Consider the following 17,991-nt stretch of genomic DNA (forward strand, 5'->3'; position numbering starts at 1 on the left):
TCTCGCGGTCCGTGAGTTCGAGCCCCGCGTCAGGCTCTGGGCTGATGGCTCAGAGCCTGGAGCCCGTTTCCGATTCTGTGTCTCCCTCTCTCTCTGCCTCTCCCCCATTCATGCTCTGTCTCTCTCTGTCCCAAAAATAAATAAACGTTGAAAAAAAAAATTAAAAAAAAATAAATTTATTTAATTTTATTGATTAAGACACAATGAAGAAGCCAAAACAGAACGTCTAAAAGCAAAAGCGAAACACCAAAAAACTCTACAGCGAACTACATTTTTTTTTCAACGTTTTTTAATTTATTTTTGGGACAGAGAGAGACAGAGCATGAATGGGGGAGGGGCAGAGAGAGAGGGAGACACAGAATCAGAAACAGGCTCCAGGCTCCAAGCCATCAGCCCAGAGCTTGACGCGGGGCTCAAACTCACGGACCGCGAGATCGTGACCTGGCTGAAGTCGGACGCTTAACCGACTGTGCCACCCAGGCGCCCCACACAGCGAACTACATTCTTAAGAGTGTTATCATCCTCTAAATCTCTGCAGCTTTCATTACTTCCTTTGTTTATTTTCTTCATCAGTTGGCATTGACAGCTTAAAGCCGTCCCCTGCTTGATTTAACTAATCCAGAGCCGATGAGAAGTGCAGACTTAGAGAAATTTCGTTTTATCCATAGATCATGATGGAGTCTCCATTCGCACTTGGGATTTACTTGATTGGATGAACCCATTTCCCCTTTCCTCTGGGTCAGCCCACTTCCCGTGAAAAAAACTAGAGTGGTCCCGGAGTCTGTTTTTCATCCAGGAAAAAAAAAAAAAAAAAAAAAGAGCCATTCTTGGAGCACCAATGAGGAAACACGTTTTCAAGAAAGAGCAGGTTTCTTGGGTATGATTGTGTTGATAGGCCAACAACGTGGCTGTCTTCAGAGGAAAAAGGGTTGCTGTTAATTGGTTTCACCGCATCAAAATATTTGATTTACAGGAGATTTTTGTGATTACACTGCTGTGTTTTTTACAGATGTTTGGCCTGTAACAATGCTGACGCTTACACTTTATATGCTACCTTCTACCTGTGTTTTCGGAGGCCTCAAGATGGAAAGCAGAAGAGCCCCTTGGGAACCCAGGAGCGTTTGAATGAACTCCACCTGTTATCGTCGTAATAAGACTTTCAAATCGGAGTTCTTTCTGAGTCTGATTTTCCCCATATGCGGACACAGGGGGCAATACACCCAACACCAGAGCTCTCGTGACTGCTGAGCTCACGGACGGAGGACGGACGCGGAAGGGCTGCCTGGCTGGAGGCAGACACTGAGCTGTGCCCGGTCAGCCCCTCGCCCGTGGGAACCCCCCACACTGCTCCAGGGCTGAGCACGCAGTGACAGGTGTATGTCTAGGCCCGAGTGCAGGTGCGTCTGGGGCTGGGAGTGAAGGTCGGCGTCTTGATCCCCATATTTATTCCACCGCCTGACACTGCCTCTCATTAGGTTCCCCCCGAAAATGAGGAGTGGAGAACCCTGCTCTCCTCTCCAGCCACGGAGGCAGGGTCAGGGGTGTGGATGCCAGCGCGGTGGGCGTGCCCCACTCCAGCCTTTCCTGTTGTTCCCCTGCTCCGATGAACGGGGGTCCTGCCCGCAGACGCGGCACCAACTCCCGGGGCACGTACCAGACGGAACCTCAAATACAAACCAAAATACACTGCGCTGATCTGCGGAACCCCAAGCAGACCCAAATTCAAAGCTTTTATTTTTGAAACTATGAACAGAACCACGGTTTCAGAAACACCAGGAGAATCGTCCCAATGAGACGTTACTGTAGGAAGGAGGTCTAAAATCTTTTTCAGTGAGAAAATGCTGTTTCTTACTCTACTTGCTAAAATTGCTGAGTTTGTTATTAAAACAGTCACCTGACCCTACATCGGGCCATGTTTTATTTACCCGAAGATCTCTCAGTCAAATGGAGATACAATCAGTGTTATCAATTTAGGTATTTCTGTGGCCTCTATTCAGGTGACGTGTTAAATCTATGTCTCTGTGAGAAGTACATTGATTTTTTTTTTTTTTACAGCAGGACTTTTTTTTCAGCTCCGAGAACAGCTGACAACTGCAAAACCGTGCAGATGGCCACATGGAAGAATCTGCTTGGATGATAAGATAGTTTAAAAGAGAAATCACCTTACTGCACATCACATCCTGAACGACTGTCAAACTAGGTCAGGAGCCGTGTTTGATTGGACCGTGCCAAAATATTTAACGAATTGAATTTCCCAGAGTTTACGACAACTACGGCCACAGCAGCCCGGACCTCACGCCCGATGTCTCTTTCATCCCTTTGTTTATAAAGCCTGGCCTGGGACCGTGACAAGCAGCCTGGGCAGTGTGCCTGTGGACCTGGCCAGCTGCTACAAGGACCCCACGATGGTCTTTCTCATGACGACGTGGCTGACCTGACGACGACTGACGCAAACATAATCGTGGTAAAATACGGAGCGCCTGACGGTAGGGTGCAGGCACTCAGCCAACCCCTGAGCCTCAGTATGCTTAAGTAGGTTTGTAAATGCGCAAAAACGTGAAGCCAGGTGTTTATCAGAGAAAAGAGTCTCTTTGTAGGAAAGAAAGAACATCCTCTTGATCTGAGAAACACAGCACTCCAGAAGCAGACGTCCGCTCTTGGTGGCGATGGCTGGCCTCTGCCTTAAACAGCAAACTTGCAGATTAATGAAGATAGTAAAATATAGCACCTTCCTTCTGCCTCCAGGTGTAATATTTTATTCATAAAAGAGCCGGGTGAGCCTTGATTTATATGGACTTTCATTAATAGGCAAGATTCAATCACAAGGCTTCCACCAGTCCGTCCAGGCTTCCTTAAATTCAACACCCCGTCAAATGGCAGTGGGCTCTCTCCCCTCTTCGGGGATACTTCCCAAAAAGGAAAAGGGAAAGGGAAAAGAAGGAAGGAAGGAAGGAAGGAAGGAAGGAAGGAAGGAAGGTGGCCTAAGGAGACGGTCTGCGGTGGCGGTGTAAGGCGGGCCTTGTTCTCCCCCGCGGGTGTCCAGCGAAGCGTCAGCCGATCGGCCATCACTCACCTGAACCCATCAGGTCCAGACGGGGCCTCGACCTCCGTGGGACATGCAGGCACTGGTTGCAGAAGAGCTAGCGTTCGGAGTCTTCCCAGGCGGGTAATGTGCTGCCTCCGCGGTGGGCTCAGAAACCCAAAACTTTGTGATTTACTTTCTCCTTACATTGCGAAGGTTTTCCAATTAGTCCCCCAATTTTAAGAAGCTCAGATTGGCCCCGGATAGAAATCCGATTGCATACGGACTGTCATTTTTCTTCTCGAGTGTTTGATTTTATCAAGATCGGATCACGCGTTCATTCATTCCGTTGGTTCGGAGTCATACACAGAGCCATAGCAGAATTTCGGGGAAGGCATGAAACCACGGAGGGCCCCCCGCATTGTGACTTGCTTTTTTTTTTTTTAACTTTTCTAAGGCATCAACCTGGAACTCAAGCACATAAATACGTCTTCCAGGAGAGGAAGTGGTGTTCTGAGTTTCCTGACGGATTCCGATTAGCAATGGCGGATCTCCCGGCTTTGAAGGCCACTATTAAATCTTCAGGCTCTTCTAAGTCACGTGCTTACCAATGACATCTGGCGGGACCCCCCATCCAGGCAAGCGTACCTCCAGTCTGATGAGAGCAGAGGGGGGTGAAGCACGGCCCCCACCCAGCTGCCCACCGTCACTCCCAAAGAAAACAGACGGGTGGGCCTTCCCCTGTGCAACTTCTAAAATTACTTTGGTGCTTAGCATCTGAGGTGGGCCAACACGGGGATCACCTGAGGTTGCCTCTGCGCTAACAAAGGCATCTCTTGAGCGTGGTGAATCGGGCGATGGCCCTGGGCCCAGAGCAGGGATCTGAGGAAATCACCCATGGCAACAACCAGGCAGTGAGTCCCCGGCGCCTGCCAGAAAGCTCTGTGAATATTGGAGGGAGAGGGAATTTACATGTTACCCAATTCAGAACAACAACATCAACAACGTCATGTTCCAAGGTCTTCACGAGAGAGAGACAGAGACAGAGAGAGAGAGAGAGAGACAGAGAGAGAGAGAGAGAGACCCAGCCCGGGGCTGGAGCTAGCTGATTCCCCAGCTCTGGGGGCACAAGGTGGGCATTCACGGACCCAGCCGGGCGCCTCCCAGAGGGAGCCCCTGGGTCTCCAGCTCCAAACTGCACCTTGCGAGGTGGGCTTCACCGAGGAGGCGGCATCCCCACCAAGCCTTAGCTTCTTCATCTGAATCTGAGCACCTACCTCATAGGCTTTGCCCGGGTTCAGTGCCGGCACATAGTAAGTGCTCAGTAAACAGCAGGTACGGCCGTCACCCTCCTCCAGGCTGCTGCCTACGACAGATGGGAGTTCATAACTGAGAAGCAAAGGGTGTGGAGGTAGGGGACACATCCCTGCGCCCCACAGCTGGGTGCCCTAATGACCAGAGTCTAAGCCCCACAGGGGAGCTCTCCGTGTTGGAGCTCAGTGGAGAGGTCTGGAAGAAAGATTTCTAGAGCTGTAATGATCAGCTGACACAGGAGGGAAGGTTTCCCCTCGCAGCACCCCAGGACGTGCGTGAACACCCGAAGGCACGCAGAGACTTCAGCAAGGAAAAGCTGGTGAGAGCGGCACAAAAATGGACCTTAGCAGCAGGCGGCAGCCCCTTTGTGACCCCAGCATCTCTGGCCAAAGGGACGCAGATACCTGACAGGTGTTAACCGAAGGAGTGTTTCTCAAACCCCCGAATCCTTTTCCAGTGGAGAACCTCAGCCCTCACATGCACGGTCGCAGAGGGCATGGTCAGCGCTCGGGGAGCGACAGATGGGTGAAGACCAATGACAGGGGGGTTTCCTCAATCACCCTCCCCCCCTCCCACCCCACTCCCCCGTCTGTTACCAGGCATCTAATGGACCTCCTTTCCTGGGAGAGGTGGGAGTCCGGGACAGAGCCATTTTCCGTTAACATCTAACTTCCTTTATTCCATATATTTTATGTGGCAGGCAGCACGCTGGCTGCTTTAAGCATGTGATTTTTTTTTAAATTTTTTTCATGTTCATTTATTTTTGAGACAGAGAGAGACAGAGCGTGCACGAGGAAGGGTCAGAGAGAGGGAGACACAGATTCCGAAGCAGGCTCCAGGCTCCGAGCCGTCAGCCCGGAGCCCGACGCGGGGCTCGAACTCACGAACCATGAGACCATGACCTGAGCAGAAGTTGGATGCTTAACCGACTGAGTCCCCCAGGTGCCCCAAGCACGTGATATTTCTATTCCCCACAAAGGACCCTGAAATGTGGGTATTATCGAACCAGTTGCCTGGAGAAGGGAAAGTCAGTTCCGAGAGACGAGTACCTTGCCCAGCTCAGTATGCACTGGTACTTACCACGTTTTGTTTGCCCTACACTCTCTCCCGTAAACAGGCTTCCGAATGCGGGTGCACTTGAGAGCTGTCAGGAAGGAAGCTGTCGCCTCAGCATAGACTTGGGGCCAAGCTGCAGAGTCAGGTTACCCCCCAGGGTGCCCAAGCGACTGCTCCCAGAATGAGCGTGTGATCCACGCACGGCCAGTGTCATTCTGGGAAATTGCATGTGGATGCCGGGGAAATCTCTTCCTGAAACTGTGAACTCTGAAGGAGACGTAGGGCCGGGACGGCCTGGAATTTACTGGTCAGGACGTCAGCACTGAGGAGCCCCACGTGGAGAGGGGAAGAGGGCAGAGCGGTTCCCGGGATTATCATGGGACGGGGCGTCCGGCAGGGCCTGGATGGCGAGGTGGGGGTCCCGGGAGCAGGTAACGCAGCACACCAGGGACCTCGTCGGGAGGGCAAATTCCTGGCCACCCCAGGTTCACTGAATGAGAAAGTCTGTGGACGGAACTCAGCCACGTCTCTTCCTGAGCCTTCCAGGGGAGTTCAACTCACAGTGTTTGAAAGACGGCCACTCTAGACCTATCCATGGAGGTTTTGTTTCGTGAGCCAACGAACTCCTCATTTTTTTTTTTTTTTGCTTAGACTCTGATTATAATAAGAAAAACAAGGGGCACTAAGGTGGCTCAGTTGACTGCGTGTCTGACTCTTGATTTCAGCTCAGGTCATGATCCCAGGGTCCCGGGATAGAGCCCCGCGTCGAGCCTCGTGCTGAGTGTGGAGACTGCTTGAGATTCTCTCACTCTCTCCTTCTGCCCCTCCCCCTACTAGCGCTCTCTCTTTCTCTGGAATTAAAAAAAGAAAAAGAAAAAGAAAAGAAAAACAGGGGCACCCGGGTGGCTCAGTCTGCTGAGCGTCAGACTTTGGCTCAGATCGTGATCTCACAGTTCATGAGTTTGAGACCCATGTTGGGCTCTGTGCTGACAGCTCGGAGCCTGGAGCCTGCTTCGGATTCTGTGTCTCCCTCTCTCTCTGCCCCTTCCCTGATCGTGCCCTCTGTCTCTTTCTCAAAAATAAACATTAAAAAAGAAAGAAAAAAGAAAAAACCAAGATAGTTTTGAGTCACTTTCATGAAAAACAAAATGAGCTTAAAGGCTTTTTATAAGTTGCAAGGGAAGGTAATTATTTCATAATGATACGTTTTCAGTGCAGGGGTTCCTTTGAGACTGTGTCCAGGTTTGTTTTGTTTATATGGGAGGCAAGGCATCCCCTCGATGCTTGCAAGAAAGAGGCGGCCGGAAGCCATGCAGGTGGAGGCACTGTCGGACCCCGTGGGGGCGGCATGGTGGGGCCCACGGCATGTGCAGTGCCCACTGTCTGGCATATACATGGGAGCACTCCCAGAAGGCGGCCATCAAGGAGCCTGGGCCACAGAGAAGCGGGCAGAACTGGTCTGGCCGTCGGATGATTCCATCACCAAAACAACATAAAACTTCAGGGGCACCCAGGGGGCTGAGCTGGTTGAGCGTCCGACTGTTGATTTCGGCCCAGGGCATGATCTCGCGGTTTGTGGGTTCGAGCCCCGCATTGGGCTCTGGGCTGACAGTGCGGAGCCTGCTTAGGATTCTCTCTCTCTCTCTCTCTCTCTCTCACTCACTCTCTCCCTCCCCTGCTATCTCTCTCAAAACAATAAATAAACATTAAAAAAAAGAAATGACATGAAACTCTAGCAAAGAGAAAATGATAGAAAGTGAGGTGTTTGAAGAAGGGTTGGAAATGAGACCCATCCTCAATGAGCCAAGGCCCCAGAGAGACGCCCCGGAGACCAGAGTGAAGGGAACAGAGGACGGGGTCCTGCTCACTCCCCCGGTGGTCCACCTCGTGGCATTCCCAGAGAAGCAGGACGTGGCCAGCAGTTTAAGGCACTGCCCAGAGGTCACGGGCTGTGGGCTTACCAGTGTCCTTTGGACCTGCTGATCCAGAGGCTGCTGAGTCGCTCTTGCACAGGGGGCCACGGGGGCCACGGGGGCCTAGCTAAGCTGGAAAGTGAGGACATTGATGGGAAAGCCGCGGTCCTTGGGATGGGGGCACCTCCCGGGGGTGGGGGGGTGCAGTCAGGGTAGGGAACCCCCTGTAGCTCCCGCCCTGCACCTGCTCCGCCAACCCTTCAAACCACCCCCCACACGTGTCTAATGAGGTTCGAACACTGCACTCTCTGAAACCCGGCTTCAAACAGGCGCCCTCCCTGTGGAAACCGGGGACTGCCACTGTGTTGGGGGTTTAGACACAAGGACACAGGAGGTGGAAACTGTCGTTGCAAAAGCTCAGAGTCAGGTGAGGCCCTGAGCCGGATCCAGTGCTCAGGAAGGGAAACTGCGGGGGGCTCCTGGCGGATTCCTGGAGGTAGAACGTTCCATGGAAGGATCAGGGAGTGTTCCCAGAGGGTGTGAGAGGAGGGTGAGTGGGCAGAAGCAAGGGGCATGGGCTCGGGAAAACCCACAGTGCTGGGCAGGCCCGGAGCAAGGCACACGCTCCCCAGGGATGCGATGCCAAGCCTGTGTCTGGGCCTTCCTCCTGCGGCCGGGAGGAAGCCCTCGGGAAAGCAGAGGGACAAGCCCACCAGCATGGTGGGTGGGCAGGAAGCAGTGTTGGGTGCTGGGGGGTTTACAGAGATGATCGGGGTACGAGGCAGTGAGGGGCAGAGTCGAGGGGAGACACCGGAGCTGGGCCGGGCGTGCGAGAAATCCTGGAAACGCGTGCAAACTTTGCGTGTGTGTGCAAACGTGCTTTCCTCTGGGACACGTTTGAGCGCGTGACCCAAGAACACGTCCTTATTGGATGCTCCGAGGAGTAGGAAGGCCGCAGCAGCACTCCAAGCTCCTGGCTCCCCCCCCCCACCGCCCACACAGGGTGTCTATGGACCAGTTGGGGGACACGGGTGGGGGGGGCGGAGTTCTGGGCCACGGAGACAGCGGGAGTCCCTCACCGATTGGCCGGTCCTTGAGCAGCTTTAGTTGGGTTAACCGTTCAAGCACTGAATGACTCTGTTTGAGTCCAGTCTAGGGAAGGCTTGTCAGCCTTCCATCCCCTTGGAGGATCGTTCTCTCGGCCAGAAGCTGGTGGTGTTGGCACAGTGGGAACGCGACCCGGCCTGCCCGGGCCAGGGTTTGACATGAGCCCAGGTCTCACCTCAGGCAAACACAGAGCAAGCTTCCCGAGCAGTGAGAGGGCCTGCTCCCCACCTTCCGAAGGTGGTGGGCAGAGGGAACACAGGGGAGCAGCAGCCAGCCAGCCAGCCAGCAGCCGCCCCCCACCCCCCCAGTCTACACCCGCTTTCAGCTGCTTTCAGCCAGTCCCAAACAACAGCCGGCCAGCCCCAGGAGCCCCTGCGGTGGTTTCACAGAGCGGAGGGTGCATTGCAAATTAAAAAACAACAGCCTGCCAGGCAAAGGCAGTGTTTTGAAGCACAGGAAGAGGAGTCCCACCGTGGGGGGCAGATAAAGGGGCCTCTGAGCACCTCAGGAGCCGGTCACACACAAAAGCACCTCTGTGCCTTTAAACAGGAACTCCTGTAAGTGTCCCAGGGTTTCATAACCTGAACGCTGCTGCCCGGAGTGATGTGGTTTGGAAATTAACCTAGCTTTTCTTCCCACTGCTGTTTTACATATTAATTAAAGTGTTTTCCTCGGATTCCGGAATGCCTGCCGGCTCGCTGGGTTCTGCAGAGGCCCCGCGTTCCCTGTCCCCCGCCCCCTCCCCGGCCACAGTGGCACAGAGTTCAAGGATTCCAGTCTCCCCAGGCCTGCGGCCACTCTCCCCCGTCCACCGGCTCTGTTATATGGACGCACACTTTCATAAGGCCTTTAAGAAGTCGTGGCTTCTTCCCCCCAAACGACTGTGCGGAGCTAATCTAGGGAGGTCGTGTGGGATAGAAGACATCACGGAGGACAATGTCCCACTATCTCCTCCTCCCTCCTTACCTCCATCCGAACCTGTTCCTTTCTTTTCTCGTCCCGCCTCCCACCCCCACCCCTCACCGTGCTGAGAACAAGTGCAAACAACTCACACGCTGAGACTTGTTTTAATTCATATATTTTTGCAGAATCATGGTGGCCAAAAGTTGAAGGCCACCAAAGATCATGCTGCCGAGGGTTCCCACGTCGGACCCTGATTCGCAACTTTGAATTTCGTTTTTAAAAATTGAAGAATCAGAGGGGCGCCTGGGGGGCTCAGTGGGTTAAGTAAGCATCTGACTTTGGCTCAGGTCATGATCTCACGGCTTGTGGGTTCGAGCCCTGAATGGGACTCTGCGCTGACAGCTGGGAGCCTGGAGCCTGCTTCAGAGTCTGTCTCCCACTCTCTCTGCCCCTCCCCCACTCATACTCTGTCTCCCCCACAAAAATAAAAATAAAACGAATCGTAGTGGTATTTAAGATATTCGCTAAGGCCAAGATTAATTTTCTGGGTAAGTACATACGGTTAATGCATCTGAGACCCAAAATAATAGAGTTAAGTCATAGTTACTTCCTTGGTTTCATGGACATTTTAGTTCAAAGCCTCCTTTTCAGTTTTCAATTATAATTTGGACTGTATCCATGAACTTCTTGGATTATGTTAAATAAACATATTTCTTTATGATTTTAGGAAATCCATTTGTTTCCTGTAAATTCAAATGTATAGGGGCTTAACCTATGAAACGCAAAATATAGCGACGATTGGTAATCTCTGATGAAGGCAATTATGTTTCTCCACCAAAGGGTAGATTACCCCACCACTTACACATGGAAGTAGATAGCAGTATAAATAAGTAAATTCATAAATTCGTAAAGGAATTGGCTGAGTCACTGAGAATAAAATCCAGCTACTTTCTTCCCCTACTTTCTTCCCCTACTTTCTTCCCCTAGCATTTACAAAATTCGGGAGAGATCAGGGAAGGCCAGGATTCAGCGCAAGAAGGGTTTCGGGTGACGTGAAAGGTGTGGCCTCCACACCGTCGGTCACTGTGTCATCAGAAACATCATCAGGGCTGCCTTGTTCCTTGGAGACACGTCTACGGGACGTCCCTCCTGAATATCGTGTGCGCGAGCCTGCGTGTGTAACTAGGAGGGCAGGAGTCCGGGACCCAAGTAGTTTCATGACAAGGAAACGTGTCTGCTACGACGGTGCGTCCTGAGATATAGAGTTGGCTTCAGCACTGGGGGACTCGGGCCACTGATAGCTTCAGTTTGGGGTTCTGTCCATCTTCCGCGCCAGAATCAGTGTTCTCCTAGAGATGTTTTCTCTAACCTCTGGCAGAGAGCCTGGCTCCTACAGTCACAAGGCAGCAAGGCAAGACTAACTCAAGGAGAGGGAAGTGACGGCCTGTAGGAGCGTCCTCAGGGAGCTCGGCTCTGAGAAGGGAATGGGGGGCAACCCCATGGGGGGCCGCTTCCCCCTGCAAGATTCTGTAACGTGAGTCCTGTTTACTACAGAAAAGGAATGTCCCATTTTGTCACGACAGAGGATGCCCTCCTCCCCCCCGTGACAGTCCACACAGCAGGGACTGGGGTTCACAGCCTTTATGTGGGATGCAGCTCCAAAGCCCAGGGGAAGCAGGAGGCAGACCAGGCAGAGAAATGCAAGGGCAGGTGTGTGGGTGAGTGAGGAGCATGGGGGGCCGGGCTGCTGCACGTGACTGAGGACCCGGGGGAGGGTCAGCCGTGGGGAGCACAGCCCAGGGCTCCCCAGGATGCGGGGAGGCTGTGTGGCCACGTATGGGGAGCCACGCTTGGTGGCGATGCGGTGGCGACGTGGGTAGGCGACACTGGGCTGTGGGCCACGGGGGAACCAGGGAAACCCTGTCCACAGTGGACCCAGGCGTCACCAGGAGGCATTTCCAGAGAGGCAGCGGGAAACAAACCAGGTCGGTTTTCAGGACACAGACTTCTGCTCCGAGTGAAGTTGGGACACATCTGACCTACTTTCTTCAAGGATCACGGCGCTTCTGAATAGAGAATCATCAGAAGGGAAGGAAGGCAGGGGAGGGAGGCCCGTGAGGAAGGAAGCCAGCGGGACCTGGCCACCAATGCAGTGACAAAGGAGCCCCACCACAGCGTCCCGCCTGGGGGAGGGCCAGCGGGAGGCCCCCCACCTCTGCTGTCCCAAGCACCAAGAAGAACCTGACTGCCATCGAGTGGGCAGGGGTGATGGCAGGACAGAGAGCTGGAGGGCAGGGGGCTCGGTTCTGGGCACATTGAACTTCAATGCTCGCCTGCCACCCCAGCGCGTGTTCAAGGAGTCTGCGGGGAGCCGCGCTGGCGGGTGCACCCAGATCACAAATTCAGCCGAGGCCAGGGGCCTGCAGAGGTGTGGTCAGTGAAGGGACCAGCCCAAGAGACTAAACACAGTGGGCAGGGGCGAGGCAGAGACAGCCGCGAGGGTCTTCTGGAAACCAAGCGCAGACTTGCGTAAGGAGGAAAGACCAAGTGGCGTCAGAGAAGGCCACCAGGTCTAATCTACCTGACTAGGACATTGCCTGGAGGGAACCCCATGGGCGGGAGCGAGATGGAGGGAGACAGGAGAGACAGAGGAGAAGGGGGAGAGATGGTGAGACAGGACAGAGATGCGGAGAGATGGGGGGGGGAAGGGAGGGGGACGAGGGGAGGGGCAAAAAAGGAAAAGGAAGCACAAACAAATCCCCTTGTGTTTGCCTTTATGACGCCAAATCAGACCTTCAAGGCAGCAGGGGAGCCACGCCCCTCACTGGAGGGAGGGCACCTTTGTAGCTGCCGCTGTTGGGGTAAGGAGGGTGGGCTTGGGGGCTAATTTTCCTTTTCCTGACGATGTTTGGCCCTGAGGAGGGAAAGCCGGGCCTGCCTCCCCAGACTTAAACTGTTTACTTTATTTCTTGTCAACAAACTCTTCACGTGTGAAAAATAAATGCGTGCGCGTATCATGGGCGTGCCATAATTTTCAGTGAGCCAGGGAATGCAGGTGCGGGTTTCTCAAAGTGCCTGCAGCATCAGTTGGTTGGATCTTCGAGGGACACCTCTAAGGCTCCTCTGACGAACAGGTTTATTAAATCCGAGAGGCGAGAAAAAAGTGACCCACGCTTTGCTAGCTTTGCGCGTGTCACCGCAATCGTACCTTTGAAGAACAGAGCCGCCAAAACACACTGAACAGGGGACAGCTGGGCTCCCCAAACTGGCCGCAAAAGTCATTTATCAAAATCCGAAGTTAGTTCCCCACGGCGCTGCCTCTTCATACCAACCCACCGTTCCACAAACAGCGGTTTCGAACGCCCAAACATTCACGTTCTTTGCGAAACCCTGCAGGGTTGGTGCAAACACTTTAATCGGTGAGACGACGCCATCCCGCCAGACTTAAGCTCCCTAAAAGCTGTTTGCTCCTTAGCAACCACACGGCACACCTCTCCGGTCTTCTCTTTTAGGGTATTTGCACATTTCTAAAAGGATTAGCCCCGAGTTATAAAAACATAGTTACCACCCTACTCATAATCGTAACTTATTATTTTGAGTCAATTCTCTAGATGTGTACCATCCATGAGAGTCAAGCTTCATGGCAGGTGGGGCTGTCGCTCACCCTGCTCTCAAAGTAGAGGGGTAACACGGGTACCCCGATACGGAGGCAAATTGGGGCCAAAAGAAGGGCAGCGTGTCAGCGACGGGTTGGAGAGGGGATCGGGGAAGTCTTCATGGCGGAGGCAACGGTGGAGAAGGGCCCCTGAGGATGGGCCAGCTTCAACCAGGCAGAGCTAGGGGACTGGAGACACAGGAGCCTGGCGACACGGGGTCGTAAGTGTGCGTGAAGGCTGGCTGCTGCAGCTCAGGGGCCGTGCCGTAGCATCACTCAAACGTAGCGTTTGGACTTCATGTCAGTAATAAGGGGGTCTGTTAAGGTTTAGTGTTGGGAGCGGTGACCTAATCCAAGCCGAGCACCAGAAGGACTCATCTGGCCACGCGGCAGAGGTGGGCCAGCCGTGAGGGAGAGGAAGGGAAGGGTCTGCGTGTGGGAAGGCCCAGGGGGCTGCAGAAAGAGGCCGCCCTCTCCAAGACGTGGCCTCACTGACTCCGAGAGGACAGAGGTCCGTTTTGGGGCGCGTTGGATCCAAGATGCGGAAGGGAAACCAAATCGACGCGTCCTGCAGGCTGGAGCAAGTGCGACGTGGAGGCTTGAGGACCTGAGAGGCAGCTGAAGAGAGACAAGCACAAGCCAGACAAGGAGGTCTCAGGGAAGGAAATGAAGGGCCCGGCAGGTCCTTGCTGGAGCCCGGGCTGCATGAGGTTTCAGGAGCAGAGGCAGCAAGGGGCGAAGGATGACAGTGGCTCGGCCCCCAGAGGCCACAGAAGGAGCCCAGGGCACCGAGTGGGCAGACTCAGCCCTGAGCCCGTCCTCTCCACTGTGCTCCATGTCCTGGGCCATCGGGGCAGCTCTTGGGCGCGTTCCCCTTCCTCCCCCCGCCCACCGTGCAGTCACTGGGAGGGGTCTCCGGGAGAAATGGCACGCCGGTGTTAGGGGCAAGGCCTGGCCCTCGCTGGCGCTCCGAAAAGCTTCTGGAACCTCCTGAGCGGGGAGGGGTCTCTTCCTTCCCCCTGCTCCGGGCGGGGTGGGGGGGGGCATGAGTTACTATGTGGGTGACTCAGAGGCTGTCACTACAGGCATCTCAGGGCCGAGGCCAGATTGCAGAGGGGGAGAGAGCGAGAGCGACGGGGAGGAAACAGAGCGATGCCCCTCTCGACCTGGAAAACATCTTTCTGCCGCCTTCCAGGCTGTAGCTGACGGCGCGTCTCCCCAAACCTTTCCTTGACTCTTCCAAACAGAATGAGGGGCCCCAGCCCCCGGTGTCTCCGTGGTCTTTGCTCTTTCTGTCGGGCCCCGGGGACACAGTCCAGCCATCGACTTGGTCACAGGCTCCTTTTCCACCTGCTGGCCCGCAGCACCAGGCGGAGGGCCCCTCAGGCAGGAAGACGTCCTTGTGCCGTGACAGGTGCAGGCCGGTGCCGGACCCACAGCTGAACCGCTGTGGGCGCGGCGGGAGGGAAGCTGGGGCCAGTCACGGGAGCGGGGAGGGGCGCAGGCATGTAGAGGCGGGGACCCGCTGCACGGAGCCAGGGACCCGCTTAGGGCTGGGCGGGAGTGCGGGCCGAGAAGGCGCAAGTCACACACGTGCTGGGGTGTCAACAAGAGAGAGGGGACCAACAAAGCATCAGTGAGGCCTTGACTGAGATTCGAAACTACAGATTTGACTTGGGGGTTAGCTTGGGGGCAGTCAGCAAGACGCCTGACCACAGGGCCACCCGGGGCCCGGGCTTTGAAATCTGCTGGGCCTTTCTTGGCTGGTCTCCTGACCCTGCTCAGGTTCACACCGTCTGCTTTAGGATAATCAACCGTGGCTGAGAGGCAGGTGAGACCACTGAATGGGGAGGAGGGCCCGGGACACCAGAGAGAGGGTCCCGCTGGCTGAAGGACAGGTTCAGGGGCGCACCCGTGGCCACAGAAGGCTGCAAGGTGACAGCCGCAGCATCGCAATGGCAGACGACAGTAAAGCTTCACCTTTGCTCCGAGCGGATTGCTCGGAGCTCGTGAGTCACTCGGCCGACTCCTCATGGGGACCGGGCTCTGTCGTATCTTGGGACTGGCCGGTGTCTGTCCCGCGTGTCCCTCGCCGGCCCGCTGGAGGCCGGAGGACGGGAAGGGGACAAGGAAGGATGGTGGCAGGGCCATGGCAGGGCCAGGCAGGGGACTTTGACACTGGAGATCCCGACCCGGGACCAGTTCCGTCTCCTGATAAGGTCTCACGAGTAGCTCCTAAAGCGCTAGTTACCCTGTCCTCTGTCATTCGGAATGTCGCGTCGTGAACTGGGGACGGGATCTTCAGTGCCTCTGTCACTTCTGATAAAATCAATGAGTGTAATGAGGGGCCTGTGCCTGAGTCGAGGTGATTAGTAGAGGGCATTTGCTGAATGAATCTAATTCAATGAGATACTCCCCATATAAGGAAGGCGCGGCCCAGAGAGGTAAGACAATTCACCCCACATCACACAGGAGTAGGATCTCCTTGAACCCTAGTCTGTCCTTTCTCCTTTTCATTCTTGGCTATAGTTCTTTTTCTTTATAAGTGATGGAGAAAAGAAACTGATTGAAGACACAGTAACATTAAGTCACGTATTAATTATTTATTATTCTTTATTTAACTTGCCTTCCCCCAAAGTACTGTGGCTCCCTGACCTATAATATGGTATGAAATGGATTCGCCTGTGGTATAAGGAGGTGGATACTATGCAGGGACTTGGCACCATGGTTTGGGAACTCCAACCCCACAATGCTGTTCGTTTCTTTTTTCACACATGATTTATTTCAGCCTCAGAATGCCATGTTTACTTCGGGTCTTATCGTCAGGTTCCAGCATTCAAGAAGGACTTCACTAAAAGAGGATTCTTGTGATTTTACTCTTCACCTGTTTGTCAGTATTTTCCTTTGTCGGGAACCAAGTGGGGAGGGGCGTCCGACTTGGGCTCAGGTCACGATCTCGCGGTTCGTGGGTTGGAGCCCCGCGTCGGGCTCTGTGCTGACAGCTCGGAGCCTGGAGCCTGCTTTGGATTCTGTCTCCCTCACTCTGTCTGCCCTCTCTTGCTTGTGCTCTGTCTCTCTCTGTCTCTCAAAAATAAATAAAGATTAAAAAAAAAAGAAAGAAGTGAGGATGCCATTCCCAAACTGTGCCCTCGGCTAAGAACAATTTCAGAGCACAGTCGGGCTGCAGCAGGTGGCCCGGGACACAGGCTGGGACACCAAAACAAAGAAGTGCCTGGTCCCCGAGTGATCTGACTACTGACTCGGGGACACCTGTGGCATCTAGCAGGAGCGATCAGCATGTGACAGCTGGAACAGGACCCACAGGCATCACATTATAAGGGAACACACGGATCCTCTTTACCCAATAAAGGGTCCCGTTCTTCTGTGTTGATGATATAAATTCATCTACTGATTGTATTTAAAACTTTCGTGTCTGTGTGGACATTCAGATGCACGTCTACGTATGTGTTTTTAATTCAAATTAATGGGTAAATACTAGTTAATAGTGGTTAGATACTTACTTTTTCCTTTCTCTTTTTCAGTTGCTTCCGTAACTCCAAAATCTTTCGAGGGGAGTGAACGTATCGGGATGCTGACCTATGCTCATACGGATGGGCGTGTGGGAGGCCCCGCCATTCGTCAGCCACTGAAAGGCACGTGGATGCTGCTATGAGGGGACTGTGAGAAGGCGTTGGCTTAGAGGCAGGTGAAAACACCAGGATTTGCTGAAGGATGGAATGCGGGGTAGGGCTCCCAGCTTCTTGGCCCCGGTGTTCGGGGGGCAGGGCTGCTCTTGGGTGACACGGGTGGGCAGGGCGGGCTGCGGCAAACCAAGAGGTCTTTCTTTGATCGTGTTGATTTCAAGGCAGGTGCTAGACATCCGGGTGGAGAGCTTCAGTGGGTGTGAGTCACTGGAATGTCGACTGGATGTGGGGCCCTGTGATCTTGTGAGATTGCCATCCCAGATTTCCTGCTTTGGAGGGAGGTGGCAGTGAGGAGGACGGAGAGAGTGTTTGACAAGAACGGCTGTATGGGGGACGCAAGGGGATCCGCAGGCCTCGGCAGGAAGAGTCTCTTCCGAGGCACTGAGCACGGGTGCCCGAGGCACGTCCGGTGAGGTGTCCAGCCAGGAGTCGTGTCCAAGAAGTTGAGGTAGGGGAGGTCAGTGCCCAGCACACAGGTGTGCACCTGCAGTGATGAGGGCGCGTGCAGGTGTCCAGGCAAAGGGGTCGAGGTGACGAGCATCGGGACGGAGAGGAACACGGAGTTCGAGGACGGGGAGAGGAGACGCACTCGTGAAAGGAGCCGCATCACAAAAGTCTAACCCGGAGGGAGAGCTTCCTCACATCTGGGTGAGTGTCGCTGTCCTTCCTTACCGAACACGGGAAGGCTGGTCCCCACGCATTCCAAAATAACAGGACCTCGTCCTATTTCAGGGCTGGACAGAGGTCATTCCCGCTGTGCGGTGGCACTGGTGGGACAACCGAATGATTCCTGCCAGGAGAATCCAGGCTATCCCACCTTGGAAGCTGTCCGGAGGGACCACGGCCCTCCTCACCTCAGTCTCCGGGCAAGGACACTCGGAGAGCCAACGACCACGTCATGACTGACCCTCTTACTCTGTTCGCTAGCCCTGTTCCTAAGGACAGCGGGGCTTGAGGGAGAATGGAAACGTGGGGGACCACGACTTTTAAGAGTTAGCCCCTTGGGACGCCTGGCTGGCTCGGCTGGTGGAGCATCGGACCCTTGATCCTGGGGCCGTGAGTTTGTGCCCCATGTTGGGGGTAGAGATTACTCAAGAGTTCGTTCCTCTTGCCGGCATGCATGTCCCACTCCCGCTCACACATTATCTGCCCTCGCACCCAAAGTATGGTCCCTGCACCCACAGCATCAGCCTTACCTGGGAGCCTGTGAGACCCGCAGAGCCACAGGCTGACGGCAGAACCAAAATTTTTAACGTTTATTTATCATTAAGAGACAGAGCGTGAACAGGGGAGGGGCAGAGAGAGAAGGAGACACAG

Source organism: Felis catus, chromosome A1 (assembly GCF_018350175.1).
Source record: "Felis catus isolate Fca126 chromosome A1, F.catus_Fca126_mat1.0, whole genome shotgun sequence".
NCBI lineage: Eukaryota > Metazoa > Chordata > Mammalia > Carnivora > Felidae > Felis > Felis catus.